This window comes from Meriones unguiculatus, chromosome 15 (genome assembly GCF_030254825.1).
Source record: "Meriones unguiculatus strain TT.TT164.6M chromosome 15, Bangor_MerUng_6.1, whole genome shotgun sequence".
Classification (NCBI taxonomy): domain Eukaryota; kingdom Metazoa; phylum Chordata; class Mammalia; order Rodentia; family Muridae; genus Meriones; species Meriones unguiculatus.
Window position 1 is genome coordinate 8,622,210 of NC_083362.1, and position 22,643 is coordinate 8,644,852.

A 22,643-nucleotide genomic window follows, 5' to 3' on the forward strand; every position below is an offset into this window, starting at 1 on the left:
AGCTGGTCCTCACCTACAATGGTGAACATGGTGGAAAGAGAAAGCTAAGACCATAGAACAATGAAATAGGGCTAGAGGTATTAATATTTCTCAGGATCAGTTGCTAAGAGAAAGTCAATATGCTGAGTTACAAAGGCAGCATGAATTTGATAATCACAACCTTGGCAGCTTTAGGACAAGGCTGAAGAATCAGGAAAGAGGTCTGAGTCATTCACTAAAATTAAGAATGGCCCAAAAGAAGCCTTCACTGATTTTTTGCAAAGATTGACCCGACCTGTAAATAGAACAGTATCGGATTCAGAAGTCAGACAGATTTTATTCGAACCTTTGGCTTTTGAAAATGCTAATTCAGAATGCAAAAGGGTAATTACACCTTTCAAGACAAGATCAGCTGCATTAGAAATATGGCTGATATATGATGCTACTGTGATAGGAGAAATAATTTTTAGAAGTTTTAAGAAAAATCAAAATGTCAGATGTTTTAGTTGTGGTAAGCTAGGTCATTTGAAAAGTGATTGTAGGCAAGGCATTCCCTGAAATAATGTTTGTTTGTTTCCTAGAGATAATTCAAAACGAAGGCCCAAGCCTTCTGAGGTATGTAAAAGGCATGGCAAAGGCCAGCATTGGACTAATGAATACACATCAACAAGGGACAGGCAGGGTAACCCTTTGGCATCAGGCCCTAGGAGGCCCTCAAACTGGCCCCAATATCAAATTCGACTCAACTGTTGCCTATCAGCATCAGAAAAACTCATCGAAAGAGTAATTGAAAGATTTAACACAGGCTGGAGAAAAGAGGTTAAGAGCACTGGCTGCTCTTCCAGAGGTCCTGTGTTCAATTCCCAGCAATGACATGGTGGCTCATAACCATCTATAATGAAATCTGATGCCCTCTTCTGGCGTGCAGGTGTACATGCAAAACACAACATTGTATACATAATAAATAAATAAATCTTAGGAAAAAAAAAGATTTAACGCCTGTTGTTAAAAAACAACACTGCTCTGGATGTAATTAAGAACAGAACAGCTTTAGTAAATTAAAAAAAAAAAATTAGGAAACCAGAACACAGTATTTTGGAAAACAGAAAACAGTATATTTACAATAAATGATCAGAGACCAAAGCTAAAAATACAAATAAATGACACTGAAATTGAAGGTTTAGTAGACACAAGAGCAGATACAACAATAAAATTTCATCAAAATCTTGGCATCCAGATAAGCCTCTTATCTGGTAAAGTTAACATTCAGCTTCTAGGGATTGGAACTTTATCTCAGGTAAAACAAAGAGCCAGATAGGCCCAGTGTATAGGGCCAGAAAAACAAAAAGGAAGCCATATGTGGCTAATATAGCCAGGAACTTATGGGGACGTGATTTGTTGCAGCAATGGAAAACACAGATTTACATTCCTTCAATCTCAGAAACAAACCATAAAATAAAGAATCCTTCTGAGAAAAAAATATTAAAAAGTATTATCAAGACCAGTGACAAACTGTTCAGGTTGTAAATAAGCAGGACACAACAGCTGTTGGTCTTTCAAAGGAACCAACTGCCCTACCTTTAAAATGTTAACTAGGCATGAAAAAACAAAAATAAAAATAGAATTTTCAAATGATAATATACCAAAGGCACACTTCTCTTTCTGGCATGAAATCTAAAATGGGTATTCTTGAACCACATGTTAGAATGTTAGACTGTAGACGGCCATGGGGCTCATGCCATCTTGGCCACCAGATTTTGAGTTTTCACCTTAAGTAAAAGGATTATTTTTGTTGTTTGGTACTAAAAACATGATATTTAAGCAGATGATACCCTAATGAAGGGTATCATATTTATTGGTGAATTGGCAATTGGGGACTCTTTATAAAGCAAAAAGGAGTCCACCAACATTTGCCTGTTGACTTCTATTACAAATGCTTTCCATATATGGAAAATAAATATTCTCTCTTTGAGAAGCAAATCTGGACATTTTACGAGGCCTGGAGAACCTTATACTCAGTTCTTGCCAACCATCCTATGCTTGTAAGCCCCTTACAATGATGGATTGGATCCCTTCAAAGGCAGAGTCCTTCCCAACTCAGCCATGGAAGAAAAAGTATTACAACAGAACTGGTTGAAGGGCCCAAGCAGCTGTGCCGCCATGACAGGCTTCATAAGATACTGTAGGCCTGAGTTTCTGTTTCCTGGTAATGTTTCCACAGTTGCTTTGATCATATTTCTATTTCTCAAAACATGAACCTATAGTCCATGGAAACAAGACACAATAACTCAATAACCCCCCTGAAAATCAGAAACAATAATCTAGTAACCACCTTGAAAAGTCTCCAAGCACTTGACCAACCAAATTAAAGGTTAGTTAGAAACTTTTGCTTAGCTAGTCAAAATGATATTCTTACCTGGGCATACCTTGCTACTTGGACACTCCATGAACCCTCCCCTATCCCCTAGATCAGGAACCAATCACTTTATGACAAGCTTGCTTCTGCTAAAGGAGAATCAATCATGTAACTGTCAAAGTTGGAAAGTCCTGTTCCTTGCTCAAACAATAAAAATCCAGCTTTGCAGCTACCCGGGGCTCCCTCCCTAACCCACTGCATTGGTGATGGTCAGGAGTCTGAGCTTAAGTTCATAATAAAGGCTCTTTGTTCTTGCGTATGGAGTCAGGCTCCTAATGGTCTTTGCAATCTGGGCATAACACTGGTACCTATCTGAATTTCTTAGTGATCAAAATGTGGTAGCAAAGCAATCTGTCCTTCCCACACTAACAAATAGCTCAGTTGCCTATAATCCCCATCCCTAAACTGCTCAACCCTCCCCCCAAAAGAGGCACCTATTGAACTGTGGGGACCAATGGAATGGTCACAACATTTGACTAACACATGACTTACTGATAGAACCAAAATTAATAGAAAGCAGCAGCCTATGGAATGGGGGTTGGAATGACTGATACTGAGGGAGAAATCACAGAATCAGTGCAGTACTACTGGTTATAAGCCAAACAATTAGGAAAGCAAAAGGAAAATATCTTTTCCAATTCATGATGTGTATGCAACGATAAAACTATACAGTCATCAATGGAAAACCACTAACTGGCAGATAAATGGCAAAGACATCTGGTCACAGGAGGCATGAATAAAAATGGCAAAACCTAGAAAAAATTAAAGACATCAAATTTTACACAGCTCAGACAGGCAAGACAGACAAAACACCTGAAAATAATAAAAATAGTGGGCAAATTGGTATCATGTGGAAGAGCAGAGGTGCTCACCTTATGGCATCCCCAGGAAGGAGAAAGAAAGAGGGATGTGGAGTAAGGGAGGAAAGAACATAGATCCAGGAACAAGATAAACTCTTCCCTGACATTCACCTAGTGACCTGCTTCCTGCAACCACACCACAGCTAACTTCTACACCCCCAGTGATGCCCTAAAATTATGAACCCATCATTGAATTGATCCAAGAGCCTCAAGAACCAGTCATATAGATTATATATACGTAATAGTATAGACTTTGAGATAATATTTATACCTTTAGAAAAGGATAAAGCCTCAAATAAAAACCAAAAGATTATGAGATTAGTGACAATAAAATAGTTCCCTATATATTTTTGTTCTCCTTTGTCCCATGACAAGTGGCTCTTCTGATATGAGACTGAGATTTTGGATTTTCATTTCAAGCATAAGTGAGTTTAGAGAAGGAGAGAGCCAGGCTTTAACCCCAAAGCCAGCTTTAATTTTTAATTAAGTTGGGACCACATGAAAACCAGTTGCCACTTATGTCCTTAGAGGGCCCCAGGGATAAGTTGGAGGTGGGAGATACCACTTGGCCGAGTTACATATTTTGACACATAAACGGCAATGCTGATTAACAACAGATGCCTACACTCTTCGCAAAGTATCTTTGGACTGAAGGAGAGATAAGAACAAGCCACATGGCAGAACTTAGATTAGTATAAATGGGACAACCGGATTACAAACTTGTTACAAGCCTACGCATTCATGGAAAACAACAAAAAAAGGTAAGTCTCATTATTTGAGAGCTGGCAAACCAAAGAAAGCCCTACTTTACATCAGTCAGTAAACTCCTTGCTGGCAAAGCATGAAGACCTAAGTTCTGATCTCCAGGATCCATATACAAACCAGGGTGGCAGAACATGCTTACAATCTCAGTGGTGGGGAGTACCAGGCGACACTATTCCTGTGAAGATGGGAACAAATGTCTGCTCAAACCAGATAGGGAACCACTGACAGACCAAGTCCAGAGACTACCAAGTCTAACCTGATGAACTAGTGAATTTTAATGGGGTTATTTATAGCAATATGCATGAGGGCTTACTCATAAGACTGTAAGTGACTTAAAGATGGCTACAACATCAAAACCCTGAAAGGTTTTGATGCTTGAAAGCTGGAAACCCGGAGCACACTGCACAGCCTATAGGCAGAGTGTCCTTTCCTAGTATTCCATTGGTTTAAACCTCTTATGAACAGTTACGTTGGTTCAGGCAGCTGGACTGCTCTAAATCTCTTCAAGACAGCCCAGCTGATGAGTCTTTCAGGTATCTTGGCTTGGGAGTAATACTCAGACTTTACTGCTTATATATTTGTTGTTGTAAATAAACAACAACAACAAAAGAGTGCTGGGCTATATAATGTTTATTATTAGCCCTAAGATTATCATGGAGGTACTATCTAACCCACTATCACAAATAAGACACAGACAACTGTTAGATTTTATAATTGCCTTATTTACCTTGGTCCAGGAAGATATTTCACCCACACTATCTCAATATCCTCATCATCCACCTCCTAGCCCCCATCCAGGAATGCCATCCTCATCTGGTCTATCTTCCATCCATAATCCCAATGTACTTGTTTATATTTTTCATCTTGGTGTTTTCTCCATCCATGCCAACTGTGGAGTCCTTCCTCCTTGCCCACATGGTTCCTTCTCCACCTAACCCATCATGGTGTCCTCCATTCTCCTTGTCCATCTGTCTTCCACGATTCTCCTGACCTCTCCAAGCCCGGAAATCTTAGTCACGCCTACCCCATTCTGCCCTGCCCAGGTATAGGCCATTTAATCAACTAATCAGATATGCCTTAGGCAGGTTTACAAAACAAGGAGAGGTGTAACCAGATCTTGAGCACCAGCAGTAGAACAACCCCCAACATATACTCTTAGAGAATCTTGTCAGTTTCAGGGACTTCCAGAAGGTATTTTGAGTTTACTTCCTATTTAAGGAGCTTGAATGTAGGATGGATGGAATGTTTCCCCTCTTCTTAGAACATCCTGTTGTTTCAACTCCATATAAACATCTGTTGTTTCACTCTTATTTAATCCTGTATCTTAAGAAGGGTCCCTCCAAAACGGAAGACTTTACTCTCAAAGGAAATTGCTAAACAACATGAACACAGGAGGATCTTTAGAATTTGCTGATCAAGCTAGTCAATAACTGGGCTGTGAAAGAGACCCTGTCTAAAAAGTTCAAAATTAAATAGAAATATACAAATATAAAAGTCTAAGCTGTGTATTACAGAGAAAACGCAAGTGTCAGAAAAGTTGCACATAGGCATGAATTATTGGGTTTTTTTTGTTTTTTTTGCTTTTTAGTTCAATGTTACCAAGTCAGTAATATATATGAAGGTGTCTTTAAGCCCAAACACCCATATAGCAGTCACAGCTTATTTACAAAGCTCCTATAATCCTAGCTCTGGGTTTCCCCTAAGAAGCTAATATTCAGTAACTAATAACTTAATGTTAATAGTGATTTTACAGAATGTAACTAAAAATAATTATTTTGTCCTCTAATTAAAGTTCTGCTGCTATGATAAATACTCTGACCAAAAGCAACAAAAGGGATGAAAGGGCATAGTTCCATTACTGTCATTATCCATCACTGTGGGAAGTGAGGGCAGGAACTCAAACAGGAACCTAAAACAGAAACCATTAAAGAATACTGCTTCCTAGCTGGCTCATTCACTCTCTGCTCATGTTTAGCTATCTTTTCATATATAGCCCAGGAATACCTGGCAAAGGAATGGTGCCACCAAGAGTCAACTAGGCCCTCTTACATCAATCAACAATCAAGATAATACCTAACATACATGACTACAGGACAATCTGATGTGAATAATTAATGAAGGGAGGCTTTCCTCTTGAATAACTCTATGCTGTGTCAAGTTAACAGTTAAAGCTAATTAGGACACTTTGTATATATAATTATTTTGATAGAAAATATTGTTATAAGTAGGTTAAATATTTTCTTTTGTTTAATGCTGGGGATTGAACCTGGACCCTCACATGATAAGCTCACACTGTTACCACTAAGTTATAGCCCTACCTCCAATTTTTTTTAAAGTGTGATACATAATTATCACTCTTCCCTCTAATAAACACTTAGGTAAAGGAAAAATCTAAATGATGTTGTTTTAACTAATTTTTGCAGACCTAGGGATAGAACATGAGAGCTAGCATAACAAGCCTGGTAAGATGGCTTAGCAGGAAAAGGCATTGGTAACAAATGCAATGACTGGATTTGACTCCCTGGGATGTAAGTGTCCATGTGGTAGAAGGGAAGAACCAACCTGAAGCGCAAGTTTCTGTTTTCTTCAAAGACTCAGTTTTGTCAAGTGATGTTCTGCCATGAGCTCTCTAGTGAGAGGGGCATGACTTTGGACAAATGAGAAAATCGGTGGGTCGACTTTGAGAGGAGGAGATATAAAGAGGTCCACCACAGTGAGACAACACTTCTTTGGATTGACAAAGCTGCACTGATCTTTGTGCTTCCACACTTGACTTCACAGGGGGAAATGTTCCAAAGAACTTCTCAGGGCAATCTAACTGAGTCTTGTGGCTTTGGCTGACTTGTCGTGCCGATTCGTGTTGCTGCTTGGTGTTGGCCTTTGGACTGCTGGTATCCTGACAACTGAGTTTGGTAATCTCCTAAAGACCCATGGACCCTAATCAGCAGGAAGTAGATAAAAAAAAAAAAAAAAGGTCTACAGCCCTTTTCCCTACTAATCTCCTATATGGGGGGGAGGTTGGAAGGGAGGTAAAGGTGTTTAAGAACCCTAAATAAAGTAGGTTCGATGAAAAATCTAAGCCTACACCAACTGCTAAAAATTGTCCTCTTATTACCACCTATGGTGTGGCAGGTATTTACCTGGGTGTATATGAACATGAACACACACACACACACACACACACACACACACACACACACGGGCAGAGGATGGAGATCATTTATTTTTAAAAAGCCAAGAGACGTAATTAAGCACCTACATTTACAAAATAAAAACTTTCATGGAATAGAAACAAGAGAATCCTTCTATAATATTTCTCCACCTAAGGTTAAATAAATTTTGGAATCACAACTTAGTAACAAATATTCGACATATTTTCAATAAAGCCTGTAATAATTCTTTAACCCTGTCTGAAAATACTAACAAAGCTGCTAGCTCCAGCTTCCTACCCTGACTTCCCTCAGTGATAGCTTGTGATAGACATTTAAGTTGAAAATAACCCTTTCCTTCCCAAGTTGCTATTGGTCATGGTGTTGTCTTACAGAAATAAAATGCAAACTAGAACAATAGAAGAAAATAAGATGGCAACAAACTGGAAATGAACTAATACTTTAGTTCCTGTTTCTGCATAATCTAATTAAACAGCAAAAGCTAACAAAATTAATTGAACAATCATAAGACATGGGTTTCCAACAGCAGAGGCAGGCGGATCTCTGTGAATTTAAGGCCAGTGTGGTCTACATCAAAAGTTCCAGATAAGCCATGACTACATAAAGAGAACCCATCTCAAAAACAAACAAAAAGACAACAACCAAAGTACCAGTGCTTTCAATTGATAATACATTTAAAATAACTTTAAAAGGATGGGTGAAGTGGCATATTACCTGCAGTGATAACTGAGGCAAAGGGATCACTTAAGTCTAAACTGGGCCACACAGCTAGACCCTATCCAAAAAAACAAAAACAAAACTAAAAAAACAAAACAAACAAAAAATTTAAAGAATCTTTGCTCATATAAATAGCAAAAATAGCAAATGTTTATTTCCACAGATATTACATAAATAAACATGCTTATATATAACATCCCAGTTCAATTTTCCTTAAATATACACCTAAGAAGACATTAAAATAATTTTACGTCTATCAACATCTCTGGCTCTGAGCATTTTTAAAATATAAAGCAATGTCTTCATTTCATTAAGAATTACAGAAAAGAGAACGTAAGTCAGATGGTGGTGGCATACACCTATGATCTCAGCGTTCAGGAGGCAGTGTCAGGCAGGTCTATGAATTTGAGGCTAGCCTGGTCTACAGAATGAGTTCCAGGACAGCCAAGGCTACACAGAGAATCCTTGTCTCAAAACAAAACAAAAACAAAAACTCGCACAACTTCCTACCCCAACGTTTTTTGTTTGTTTGTTTTGAGACAGGGTTTCTTTGTGTAGCCTTGGCTGTCCTGCACTCACTTTGTAGATCAGAGTGACCTTGAACTCACAGAGCTCCACCTGCCTCTGCCACCAAGGGAAGGGAAGGGAAGGGAAGGGAAGGGAAAGGAAGGGAAGGGAAGGGAGAGGAAAGAAAAGGAAAGGAAGGGAGAGGAAGGGAGGGGAGGGGGGAAGGAAGGAGAGAGAGAGAGAGAGGAAGGAAGGAAGGAAGGAAGGAAGGAAGGAAGGAAGGGAGGGAGGGAGGGAGGGAGGGAGGGAGGGAGAAAGGGAGGGACAAAGAAACAATTGCCCAGGTAAGGGGTTCAGTGAATAAAGGCCCTTGCTGCCAAGCCTAACCACCTGAATTCAATGACTGGGACCCAGACAACGGAAAGAGACTCGACTTCCCAAAGTCTTCTGACCTCCACAAGAACACTGTGCCACATGTACTCCCCTCTAAAAACCGTAAGTGTAAAAACATTTTTTGAGGTAAAAAGGAATTACTGAATCTTAAACTACTGGAATGGCCATTTATGACAGGTGAGCCGCTGACATATAACCTTTATGCAGCATACACTCAACCTCAGACGTATCTATACAGCACAGCCGACAGTCAGCTACTTTATAATCAATAACCCAACTGCCTAGAAAGCATAACACACATCTGTTTAATCAACAGTCTAGAATACTGAAGGAACCAAAGGCAATGTTTAGGGTCTATGTTTTTTAAAATCCTCTTTTAAGGTCTCTGTTTTAAGGTGTCTGTTTCCATGATTTCTCTACTACTGGTGGTGCCCTGGGAATATTAAAAAAATATCTTTCAGAACGTTACAGATGGAATTCTTCTGGAACTAAAGACCCGATATATTTAAAGCTAGATACCATTCTTTCATTTTTATTTTTTTTTCATTTTTATTAAGTATTACATCACTTATTACATGCTATAAATGCAGTGTGTAGCTATCCCATTTCATAAAAACCCACTAATATGATGTCTGCCAATTCTTTTTTCTTTGTCGTTATCAACTTATAGATGTTCACAGTGGCCACTTCTGATGAGCAAGCATACACCCATTGACTCAAAGGTCAAAAAGTATCTTAAACAACAGGTCTATGTAGATATTTTGTTTTGATCCTTGCTGGCCTGGAATACTCTACATATACCAAAATGGCACCAAACTCAGAGATCTGCTTGCCTCTACTTCTCAGTGCTAGGATTAAAAGCCTGGACACCATACTCATAGATAAATAAACCAAAACTCTATCCTCAGTCTCCACAAAGATCACTCTAACTTAGGTTTCCTTCCCGTAGGCTCTTCTATTATCTTAGTGTTAAGGTTATTTTTATGAAACTTTGTTTGGTTCTCTTAGTTTCTCTCTTAACCCAGCTATCATGCAAATAATTGAGACTCTTCTATATTTATTTAATAATAAGATCCAGAACACAATAACTGAGCAGTTATTACTCTATCATTAACTCTTTAAGCTAATCTGGTTTCCTCCCAGAAACCAGAATTACATCCCAGAAATACTTGGAATTTGTAGCTTTCCTGTTCCTGCTCCAGCTCCTTCTCTTGATGTCTACTGGACCTCTCCTGCAGCTGAATCATCTACTTTCTCTTCTGGCTGGCAGGAAGTCCAGCCCTATTCTCTTCCGAGCTCAGCAATTAGCTTTAAGCTCCTTTACTGGCATATTAGGGGACAACTGAGGAAGAGAGTTTACGCAACACTGAGACAGGAGATTCTCAAAACAAGGATTGCAACCAGGTATGGGGGCACAGAAATCAGTGTTGATTAACACAATAACTTTATACGTACTACTTAGTTTATTTTTTCTAACTTAGAGAGTAACTTGTTACAGAAGTTAAAAAATAAAAAGTTGAAACTGTTATCTATTAGTATTATTTTATGTTCCTAGGTCATTCTAAAACTCACATTTGTTCTCTGATAATACCCTAAGAGGTTCAAAACCTCCTCTTCTACTATTAACAGAACAATAACAAAACAAAACAACAACAAAACTACCACCTTAGCTCCAATAGGAGTGACTGAGGTGAGATGATAAGGAAACAATGAAGGGGGTAAGGGATTCCACTATAATTTCCACCAACTACTACCTCTTCAAATTCATTGACAGTGCTATTTAAACAACTCATTCTCAGGCACTGTGAATATAAATATAACCCAAGGTTTAGTCCAAACTTTCTTTCACCACCATAACCAGAGTGTTTCCTAAGTTTTTCCTATAAAAAGTTGGGTGAGGCTGAAAAGATGGTTCAGTAGTTCAAAGAGCTTGCTGCTCTTGCAAGAGGACCAGCACATGGTTCAAAAACTATAACTCTAATTCCAGAGGATCCAATGATCCTCTTCTGATGTCTTAAGGTACATGCACTCGCACAGGGGCACATACATATATTTATGTGTATACATAAGACAAAATTTAAATACCAACAAAAGAAAATATGTAGATATTCAAAAGTAATGAAAAAAGTTGGGGTACCTTAAGGCTTTTCATTCCTTTAGGTGACATGCTGCCTATCAGAATCTTAAGCCAGACACTTACTGGATTTTAATGTTTCCTAAAGTCAAAGTACATCTTAAAGTCCAAAACTGATTTCCTTAGTGCTTTTATATAAAACCCAGGATGACACAGCCCTTACCACCGAAGTTTCTTTCAAGAATCTGCAGATCACTAGCATTTTTCCTTCTTACTGGTCCTAAATTAAGTTAAAAAAAATCAAACACCAAATTATTTAACAAATGCTCTAGCTTAGAAAACACTTTCAGAAAGTGTTGAGACATGGAAGTCTTAAATCCTAACTAGCTTTCCTCTATAGCAATATTGAAAGCCTCAATTAAGAAAATATCACTTACAGACACCTTTTGATAAGTATGCTAACTAGGCTTCTATAACCAAATAGTCTGTTTTTATATAGATATCTGAATGGAAAAATGAGGGCATGATGGCTCCAAGGTATAGTTATTGTAGTAAATAAAAAAAGTGTTTTGGGCTATATAATGTTTATTATTAGCCCTAAGATTATCCCAGAAGTACTATCTAACCCACTGTCACAAATAATAAGACACAGACACCTGTCGGATTTTATAATTCCTTACTTACCTTGGTCCAGACAGATATTTCACCTGTGCTGTCTCGATAACCTCACCATCCATCTCCCAGCCACCATCCAACGCCATCTGCCTTAACCATCCTCATCTGGTCTACTTCCATCCATAATCCCAATGTACTTGCTTATATTTTTCATCGTGGTATTTTCTCCATCTGTGCCATCTGTCATGTGGTTCCTTTTCCATCTAACCCATCATGGCATCCTCCTTCCTCCTCTCTTCTCGACAGTCTGTCTCCCATGATTGTCCTGTCCTCTCCAAGCCTGGAAATCTTAGCCACGCCTATTCCATTCTGCCCTGCCCAGGTATAGGCCATTGAATTAACCAATCAGGTATGTCTTAAGCAGGTTTACAAAACAAGGATAGGTGTAACCAGATCTTGCGGGTCAGTAACACGCATCAGACCAACCTCCCATATAGTTGAGAAGTGTTATTGCAGATATGAGAGAGAACAGCCAGCTAAGGCACCTGGAAGGGTCCAGACTGAGTACAACCAGCAGACTGAACTGGGCCACGAGAGAAGGGAGATGGGGAGGGGAGCTAGAGAGAAAGAGGAGAGGTGTGGCAAGTAGACCAAGACATGGACCAAGTGGCCAAGAATGAGCCAGGAGACCAAGAGGGTCCAAAACCAAAATGGCTGAGGAATCTGAAGCTGGGGGAAGAGAAGCATAAGGCCAGCCCCTGAGAGGAAGCTTAGGGTAGGGACTAGGGTGAGATATCCTGGGAGGAATCACAGGTACTGAGTGAGACTTATCCCAGGTTTCTTTGGAATCTAACAATATCCAACTTATGTAATCACTGGTCATTTCTGTGGCAGAGATAACTATCCACCAAAAGTTCATTTTCTCCTCCTATGTATGCAGTTGTTATGAGATGTTAGGTTGCCTGAGAGGGACTATTTTTTCCAGCTTTCCTTATAACCATCTGGTAAATCCATGACTTATTTACATTAACGTAATATAACGGGAACTGATTATGCTATGGTTTTTAAAAGCATGGTCACTAGACAAACGGAATGCTCTCATTGAAAAATAGGTAACTTTGCTTCAGAATATTTAAGTACTGTTCTTTAACAGTTATAACTCCTTGCCAATTCAAACATCAAGTTAAATGCTTAGTTGAATTTACTTGAAAAAAACTAATGTCACTGATTTACATTATTCCTGCCACACCAAAGTCAAGTATAAGAAAACTCTGTGTTTGCTGCGTGAGTTTAGTGAGGTGTTTCTTGACAGATCTGTGGTAAGCAGACATTGCTAGCTGTACACCCTACACTCAAAAACATTCCACAAGAGTCACTGTCTTAGATTCATGAAACACTTTAGGAATTAAAACAAAATTCCCTACCCCAGGCAGCTTACATTCTAGTCTAGAGTTGGCACAATAACAGAGTAAACCCGGTCAATTTTCATGTGAAGACATACTAAGCATGGACAATGATGAATCGCTACATTTATCTATAAAGGATTTGTAACTGTATATATCCTCTTGTGGCATAATAATATTACAAAGTCTATCTGGTGCTCCTACTAGAGAACAATGTTCTAGCTTATGAGGGAGGACAAACAGTATAATCTCAGTTCAAGTCAAGGCATAAAAGGAGCCAAAGAAGACTTCTAAGGTAGTGAAAGAAACTGTCAGCATAAGCATTTAATACATGGCCAAAGTAGCAAACTAAAATTCCATTTAGAGCTTTAGATGAAAACTTTTTTTTTCCAGACAGTGAAGAATTTGTATCGCTGTATGATTTACAGGAACAAACCATATGAAAAATAGCAAGAATTAAAATAATTAACCAATATGAAAGAATCCCCACTGCTTCCTCCAAATGTAGCTTAACTACTTGGTAAATCTCTAACAACAGGAAACCAGCATCCAAAAATTGGGCAAACTAGATAGCACCTCTCTGTGCAGGATGATCTAAAATGTGGCAGAGATGAGGCATGTATTATTTGTTTCTATTAACTCATCTAAGAATACATAATACAATTCAAACACTAATGTAATATTTCATATTAGCAAGCAATGGGTTAGACTCAATTTGAGTATAAGCTCAATGCGTACATGCATAAGTATGTTATGTATACACAACTACACAGGATAGGGAGCTTGCCTATAAACAGACTTTATACAGAGTATACGGGCCTAAACCTATAGAAGGCAACCATGAGTAAATAAATCACTTTTTGCATGCTTCTTTGTTAAATTTAGACATAAAAAAAAAAAAACCTAACTGGGAAAACATAATAAAAATTGTCTCTGTTCATCTGAGATAGGTATTTATAAAGAACCCTTGTATCATTTCCCATGATAAACCCTCAAACAATAGCATCTGCAGCAAAAAACAAAAAACAAACAAACAAACAAACAAAAACCCAAAAACTTCCATTTAAAATTAGAGAGAGGAAGTCAAGGATGGTGACAGATGTCTCTAATTCCACCACTAGGAAGCAGAAAACAAAGGCCAGAAGACTATGAATCTGAGGCCACCTATTCAAGGCCAGTATGGTTACAGTGTAAAACTATTCAAGGCCAGTATGGTTACACTGTAAAAGTATGTACATGCTGGGCACAATGGCCACCCACCTGTGTTCCAGCCCTCCTGGAGACAGATGCAGGCGAATCACTGTGAGTTCAAAGCTAGCCTGGTCTACAAATCGAGTGCAGGATAGCCAAGGCTACACAGAGAAACCTGTGTCTCAAAAAATAAAGCATACAAACAACAAAATTTTTCTTTGCTCCCAATTCAAATGTATGGTTTAAAATAGACGGAAAAGGATAAGACCCCCCTTTTCTACCACTGTTTTATTCCCAGGAGTAAAGGTATTTTAATTCAAGTCCCTGTTATGCTAAATCACAAATATATTTCTCTAGTAAGTCACATATCCTCGGTTGTCCCAGCTGTAATGAATACCTATATTCCGTACATGTGGAAACATGTTAAAACATTCACATTAAATAAGATAATTCATGTTAAGTATTAGTAACTCAACAAACCTGTCACAGAACAGGCTTTTTTAAAATCACTCAATGCCCAAGACTAGGAACGGATAGGAGATAGAAAAAGAGAAAAATAAAGAGGAAAGTTATAAACTCTTCATAATATCAGCCATCGTTTTCCCACGGCTGTCTTATTGTCTGAACTGCTGCACTTTGTCCTACAGGATTAGAGTAGATATAAAAAAAGTTTACTGAGCCAGTAGGAGAGATTATGGAAACTTTTTTTTTTAAACTCTAAAAGAATGCTTTATTGTGATAGTTACAACGTTCTAGGGTAGTGTTTCTCAACCTGTGGGTCAAGACCCCTTTGGATTGAAAGGTCCTTTCACACAAGTTGAATATCCTATCATTCATATGAGATCTTTACATTATGATTCAAAATAGTAGCAAGATCATAGTTACGATGTAGCAACAAAATAACTATGGTAGGAAACTTCTTTATTCGAGGTTCATGAGGAGTCTTGCTGATTTTTAACAAGTGGAGGAAGGGGGTAGCAGACTAGGCGATAGGTTCATCTACCTCAAGAGTATTTACAGACAAACATTTTACTCAAAGAGTACATCTTTTTTTAAATGAAAATTAAAGCCCATTTTACTGCCAAAACACTGTTATGCCTGTTTCTTAGGGTTTTACAGGATTCTTTTGTTTTTTGGGTTTATCTGTCAGCTGTCCTGGACTCAAGTTGTAGACCAGGCTGGCCTGGAACGTGGGAGAGAGCCACCTGCCTCTGCCTCCGAAGTCCTGGGACTGAAGCTGTATGCCACCACACCCAGACTTCACAGGAAATTGTTAAGGGGCGACATAGACATCTAATCAGATAGGCTACATTACAATAGAAAAAGCCACTCTGGAGAAATATCTCATTTTCAAAAAACTGATAAACTGACAACACAATTTACTTTGCAACTTTAGTTTTTTTGAAGGAAATCTATTCTGCAGAACTTCAAAGGTTAAAAACTACTAATACTTGTTGTGTTTCAAATATTAACTCATGTGTCAGGAAAAAAATACCCTGAACAAGTAAAACAACAACAACAACAACAAAAAAACCCACAAAAATTTGAACCAGTAGGAGTTTTCAGTGGGTAAAGACGCTTGCAAAGTCCCTGCAAAGGGGAGGATAGAACCTACTCCACAAGCTGTATCTGACCTCCAGATACATGCTGTAGCAGGCATGCTTCCTCCATCATGAATTCACAGACACAATGACCAAAATCCTTTTAAAAAATTAAATCTACATTTTAATGACAGGAGCTATTTTCCTGTTACAGTGTAGCAAAGTCCTTGTTCAAACAGCCATGATAACTGATATCAGAGCTAACTGCTTCAAAGAACAGTTAAGAAATCAATTTCCTAATACTGTCACATAAATACGAATCTTTAAAAAGCTTTGTATTTAACTGTCTATAGAGGTGCTGTGCAGCCTAAATATCCTAGTTACAAATATCTGTAATGAAGAGAAAACATTAAATCCAGGCTTCCCAATGAGAGAGCTCAGTTTACTTGAAGCTAAATCTATCTGGAATAAAAGGACATATTAAAAGGTTCCGAAATACCACACACTTAACATCATCAAAAATCCAAACACACTGTACTGTATTATCACACTTAAAACATCTACCAAATTATAAAATCTACAAAAGCTGTATACTCATAGCCAGTTCAACCAACTGTGAATCCCTAGAAAGCAGCAGAAAGGTTGCAGCATTTTTATAATCAAAATTAGCATAGTTTTGTCACATCATAGAGTAAAAGTCCATTTAATGAATGGAACAGCATTTAATTTGCTTTAGCTCGTGGTTTTTATTGTATTTTTTTTTTTTTTTTTACAATTTCTATGCACCTGACACCTAATTTTATTGTAAATTTCAGACAACATTTTTATAAAATTTTGTCAAAATCACAAAACCTCAACAGGAGCAAAACACTTTACACATTTATGCAATGCTAAAATGGTATTAGGAACCATCTCCTTCAACAACCTCTCATCTAAGAAGTTTACTAAATTGACAAAACTACAGAACTGGTCACTGTCATAAGTGGAATCAGGTACGCTAATTAAAAAAAATTGCAAAAGTTCATCATATTTTAGTTCTTTCCTCATTATGCCACATTTCCTTCTCTGCTCCTTCCTAAATGCCCAACTGCCATTCTGTTAAGGTATCCTTATCTGTAAAAGATTAATCACATGAGATCAAAGGTTAGACTTCAATAAATCTGCCTTGGGACAGTTCTAAGTATTACATACGTAAGCCACCAGCTCCACCTCACTCTAACTGCCTCTAAATGCTCAGAAACTGAAAAGTATTTAAAAGATAGACAGAGACAGACTGAGAGGGACAGAGAGCTGAATTAACCCAAGACACTACATATTGTTAGGAACACAGGCCGAAAAGAGACAATGTTAAAATTTCAGTGGTCAGTACTTTCCTTCCTGTACTCTTTCCCCCTATAATAACTATGAATTCCTTTACATACATCACAACAAACGAGGACATCTCTTTCCTTCAATCCTAGGGAAAAACAACAGTCAGTTTTTGCAAGATAAATTACCAAATGTATTTCAGATAAAAACCAGGATTCTTTTTATAACTTAAGGCTTTCTATATTCATTAAAACTGCTAAACAAACAGAAAACCCAAACAAACAAGCAAACAGAGCTGGAGAAATGGTTCTGCCATTAAAGGCTAAGCTTACAACCAAAACATCAAAGTTGTAAAAAGTATTTCTTTAAAATAAACTTTCCTAAAGACTAATTTAACTATAGCTTTTAGTTTATAGAGAAAAACTCAAAAATTCACACTTGTAAGACTTTAAAATTATTTTATAAAATCTCGTATTTAATGATAATCTAGAAGAAAGCACTATGCTAATTTTATTAATTTTGGTACAGATACACAAATTGTTAATTTTAAGTAACACATAAAATGTTGTGGACAAAAAGCCCATAGTTATTGTCATATGGTCATACCCCAAACCACATCTTTGATATAAATCAAAGATTATGGCTGACTGGATAACAATGACTTCAATCTCAGAACACACATGCTGAAAGGAGAGAATGGACTCCTGAAGGCTGTCCTCTGACCTACACACACACACACACCAACACACACACACACACACACTCTCTCTCTCTCAATAAATAAAAGTCTTTAAAAATTTTTTACTGTGGATTACCAAAACACTATGTCAACTATAACAGCCACAGGGAGGAAAAATTACATTTTTATGAGAAATGTGCTTTGTCATGAGTTCTGTGAGACACAAAGGAAGAGAATATTTTACCAGTCTCTTGTTAAGTGACCTAATGACTTGACCATCTTCAAACAGTCTTCAGAATCTCATCTCTCGGTTATGCAAATTTGAACTTTCTAATCCTCACCTCAAATTAGCCAAATCCTGAACACCCAGTAATTCCAGGATTAGTAAAAGAAGATGTCCCTACATTTTAAGTAGAGAGCTGTAAAAAGGCAGTATAAGGTGCTGCATATCATTTCACAGGCTGCAAAATTTGCCCATGGCACCTTCCCGTCTGAAATTTGCTATACACAGCTGATACTATATTTGCATTTTGTTTTCTCTTACTTTTGAGACAAGGTATTACTAAATGACCTTGGCTGGTCCTGAACTCCCAACCCTTCTCTCTAAGCCCACCCCCCAGGAGGTGATACAGACTAGCACACATGGCAACACTTGTACTTGTTGAGGCTCATCTTCTCAAATACCAACAGTAAGAAAAAAGAAATTGGGGTTTCTACTTTCAAGGTTCAGACAACGGGATAAGCTAGAACTAACCCTCTCAAGGGTCTTGTGCTTCTTGTTAGGGGGGAAAAAAAGAACCAAAATCAATGTGCATCAACAATTCCACCATCCCCCAAATATTAACAGTAGTTAAAATAGAATGGAATGAATATATCAAATGCTTCTTGAAACTGATTAAATAACAAAGGGCACCACTGGGCAAGGAGATGAGACACTGAGGCTTGTAATTCAGGCCATCAGTACATCATGCTATACTTTGTAATCATAGGATTCTCCATCTTTCTTGGAGTATGTTTCCCAACGTTACGGATAAAGCTTAACTCAGATCAAGTTATGCTGCCATCAATTCAGTTGGTTCCAAGACAACACTAACACTAGTGCTGCAGCAGCCAAGGATTCCTTGGCACAGGCTTGCTCAAATAATACTGGTAGGAGCACCAGCTCTTCTCTTTCTATCTTGACTGTTACTATAGCTCCTTTTGCTAAATCTGCCTCTGAGTTTAGACAGGAGCTGGATGGCTCATAATCACCCAGCAGCTGCAGCTGAGCAATACTCAGCTAATTGTGGCACCGGAGCAGCTGAAAGAAAAAAATAAAAAATAAATAAAAGAAAATATACAGCGTAGCATAGCCATACACAAATGGCTGTACAGGGCATTGCTAAGACAGCAAGACACTTTAATAGCAACAGAGCATTTTTTTAAAAAAGAGAAGCAGTTAGATCTTGCTAGAGGACTTGTATTTATAATATAAAGCAGTTTAAATGTGAACCAAATGTGACCTAGCCCTGTAGCTCTCTGAAAAATGGAAGATATTACTAAAACTTCCTGTAAATATTCACACAAGGCCAGAATCACAAACATCACCTTTACAACATGGCAAAGTTCCTGTGACATATGAACTTGGCACAGATGCAATCTCTTCTTCAGTGACCCATTACAACAATGTAAAGCAACAAGACCAACAGCTAAAAAGGCGAGCCAGACACTGCACACTATAAACAAAGCAGCAGCAGACAACCTTGCCTCTCTGAAACACAAAATTGTCATTACCTTCTTCTGCAACAAAAGTGTATTATTTCTTCAGATTCTACACATGTCACAACATGTAAGGAAAAGCCATCCCACAATGAAAATCGCATAAGAATATCAAAATCAACACTAAAATTTTTTACTGCTTCAGGGGGAAAAAAAACTGAATGAAAGTCAAGCCTTGCTGTATCAACACTAAAATTTTTTACTGCTTCAGGGGGAAAAAAAACTGAATGAAAGTCAAGCCTTGCTGTATCAATTTTGTCATGGTACCTGATTTTCTGAGAGGTAGGTAGCTGATAACAAAACAACATCCATTCATTCAATAAACATTGTGATTACTACTTACTACTTACATTTAAAAATAGTAAAGCACAATACCATTTCTCAAAACATTAAAATATCATTAACAAAACCCCAGAATTCAATTAAGAAACACTCTTCAAAATTCTCTCATTATTGTACATTTGGAAGCGTGTGGTATTTTCAAGGCAGTTACACACAAAACCTAGTGTAAGACGGTTATGATGCAGTATATCTAAACCTGCTAACAAAGAAGAGCGCAGGGAGTCTCCTAAAGTCTAAAAAGACTAAAAAAAAATTTTTTTAACAAAGAGGGAAAAGATTAAAGTATGTGACAGGAAACCAGAGTATCCCAAATTTTTAATTATTAATTTAATCTACGCATCATCTATACTGCATTACATTCAGGCTTCTTAAAAATATTCCCATGTAAAAACTAAAAGTCAGGTACAGAAAACAGACAAATGTATGACTTGATAAATTACATTATGACAAACACCTCCAAGACCCCAAGGTTAAAAGAACTTTCCTACTTCTACAGAAGTGGGGGCCCTATCATAGCTACCCACTTCTTTCCCTGACTTTGTTTTTATGCTAATCACTTCCTTCTACTTCTTTTTAAATAATAGTTTTATCACTTAAATTTTCATTCCTACACATTAGGGCCTAGCAATTCTGTTAAAAAAATAAAAGAAAAAAGTCTATTCAGGCTTCTGTCCTAAATAATGAACTAATAAGTGCTGCCCACACGGAACTCCTCACTAGACTGGGAGCTAAATATTTTTTTTTAATTACCTAAGGGTAAGCTACTTACTCTCAGAACTATGCAAATTTGAAACAGAAACAAACAAGTATTAGTCATATTTCATTTGTCCTAGTACATGCTTTTCTCTATCGTATTCTTTCATCTATACATACAATGAAGTAAAATTTTATTTGCTGAGGCAATGATTTTTTTTGAGGATTTCCTCAACTTAAACCAAATTTTGACTATATATTAATATTCTTTGGCCATAAGACGAACTTTACACCTATCCCAGGAAGACAGGTCAGGGCTGTAATTCACTTTCAGTTGAACTGAAGGGAGTCAATTTTGTGGTTTGTGAAGTCAGCAAAAACTAGCTGAAAAATTAAAGCTATAAAAACATTACCGTGGTTATGGCAGAGTACGCATTTTAAGAGCCCTTCTAGCCTTTATCCTGGAAACATGGGTACAAACAGTCTTGTATCAAAGGTTTTGGTCAAAGGCAATCATGTTTTGCCTTTCGATTTTGTTTTCAAATTAAGACCCACTGAAATGTCAACCAGCATCTAAATTTTCAGAGGTTTTGTTGGTGTTCAAAAATAAGATATAGCTAAATGCTGATACGGCAAGAAGAAGAAAACAAAATATTCACGCGAGTTACTTTCCTACAGTTTGTATTCTCTCTCATATGTGATGCATATAAGTGCTCTGGCTTTTAATTCACATTCCTTTATCTGTCCACTCAAAATGCTTCCAGTCCACAACCACTGTGCTTGTTAATAGACTTGGCTTGTATTCTGCCTTAAACTCAGTCACATTTGCACACTTAGTAACATTTTCATTAGTGTGTAATTTAAATTTTAAAAATTTGACAGGATGTTCAAACACCCTTTCAACTGTCAAGATACTTTTGGTGCAATAATTTTACACGATTATTCACAAATACACTATCCCAGGACCCCGTGAAATCACCTATGTGAAAACAAGGCTGTGGAACACACGTTATAAACGACAGAGCTACAAAGTTGTGGCCTACTGCGGACTTTTCATTTATTTACCTTGATGACCGTCATCAGCCATTCCATGGCTGTTTCAATCACTTCTGCAAAAAACAACCCCAACACAACTACGCGGCGCCCCACTCACTACTACAAGCAGCCCCCACGCCAGAAACAGTCTTCCCACTTCATTAAAACAACTCTTCCCCAAGCCCGATAACGCCGACAGCCGGGAGCGATCGTCAACAAGAAAAACACACTCTCCAACCACCTTTCCACTAACACGAGGCCGGAGAACCGAACCCCACGGGAGGCGGAGCGCCACAGGCACCTTAAAAGTGGCCGCTCGGAGTAACATTTCCCAACACCCTCAAACCCAAACAACGGAAAACTTCGGGAACCCGTCGCGGTTCTCCACCAGACCAGGCACAGCCAGCCGCTCACCCACTCGCCCCCTCGTCCCAGCCGTCCCCGTTCCCGACGGTCGCTGGCGGGCACCGGGAGACCCAGACCTCCCCGGCCGGCGGGACCCGACGGGGTCACTCCCCTGCCTCCTGCTCGCCCTCACACGGTGCAGCGGCGGCCCCGACAGAGGCAGAACCGGGAAGCGGTGGACGGGGCAAAGGGGGGACCCGGGCAGGTAGCGCGCCCCGGAGACACGCCCGCCGGCCCCGGGGGAGGGGAGAAGTTTCTCCCCAACTTCCAGACTCGGGGCCCCGCAGGCGGACGGCGGCGGGAGCCGCGGCGCCCGCAGGAGCCGGGGGGCGGGAGGGCTGACGCCGGGGCCTAGGGCTGCGGGGCCGGGGTCAGCGGCCCGGGTCGCGAGGCCCCTCCGCGACGCTTACCTGCCGTCCGGCCGCGCTCGCACGCGCCGCCGCGGGGCCTCTCGCTTCGGCACCTCCGGCTCGCGGGGCGCCCGGACGCAGCGACGGCCGCACGGCCGGCCGGGGACGCGCCGCTGGGAGGAAGGAGGGAACTCCCGGGCGCCCGCACCCCGCGGCCTCCCTCTCGCTCGCTCGCTCCCTCGCTCGCCGGCCCCGCCCCTCCGCTCCCGACGGGGGCGGCCGCGCGCGGGGCGGGGGCCGCGGCCACCTGCGCGCGCCCGCTCGCCGGAACTCGCGCCGCGCCGCCGGCTCCGAGCGCCTTCCGCCCTGCGCGGGGTCCGCGGGCGGCGGCGAGGCCGGGCCCGGGTCACGCCTGCCGGCCCAACATGGCGGCGGCGGCGGG

General features: G+C 39.5%; 1 protein-coding gene across 2 annotated transcripts in view; it reads right to left on the reverse strand.

Moving 5' to 3' along the window:
• Yes1 (YES proto-oncogene 1, Src family tyrosine kinase) overlaps positions 1-22,393 on the reverse strand; it is a 74,195-nt gene extending 51,802 nt beyond the window's left edge. The window contains exon 1 of one of the 2 annotated variants that reach the window (XM_021662270.2): positions 22,262-22,393. The gene's annotated coding sequence lies outside the window, so the exon portion shown is untranslated. Of the gene's footprint in view, positions 1-21,860; positions 21,881-22,261 lie in introns of those variants that run through there. The other variant, XM_060368147.1, reaches the window with a different exon arrangement.
• Positions 22,394-22,643: the final 250 nt, after the last annotated feature.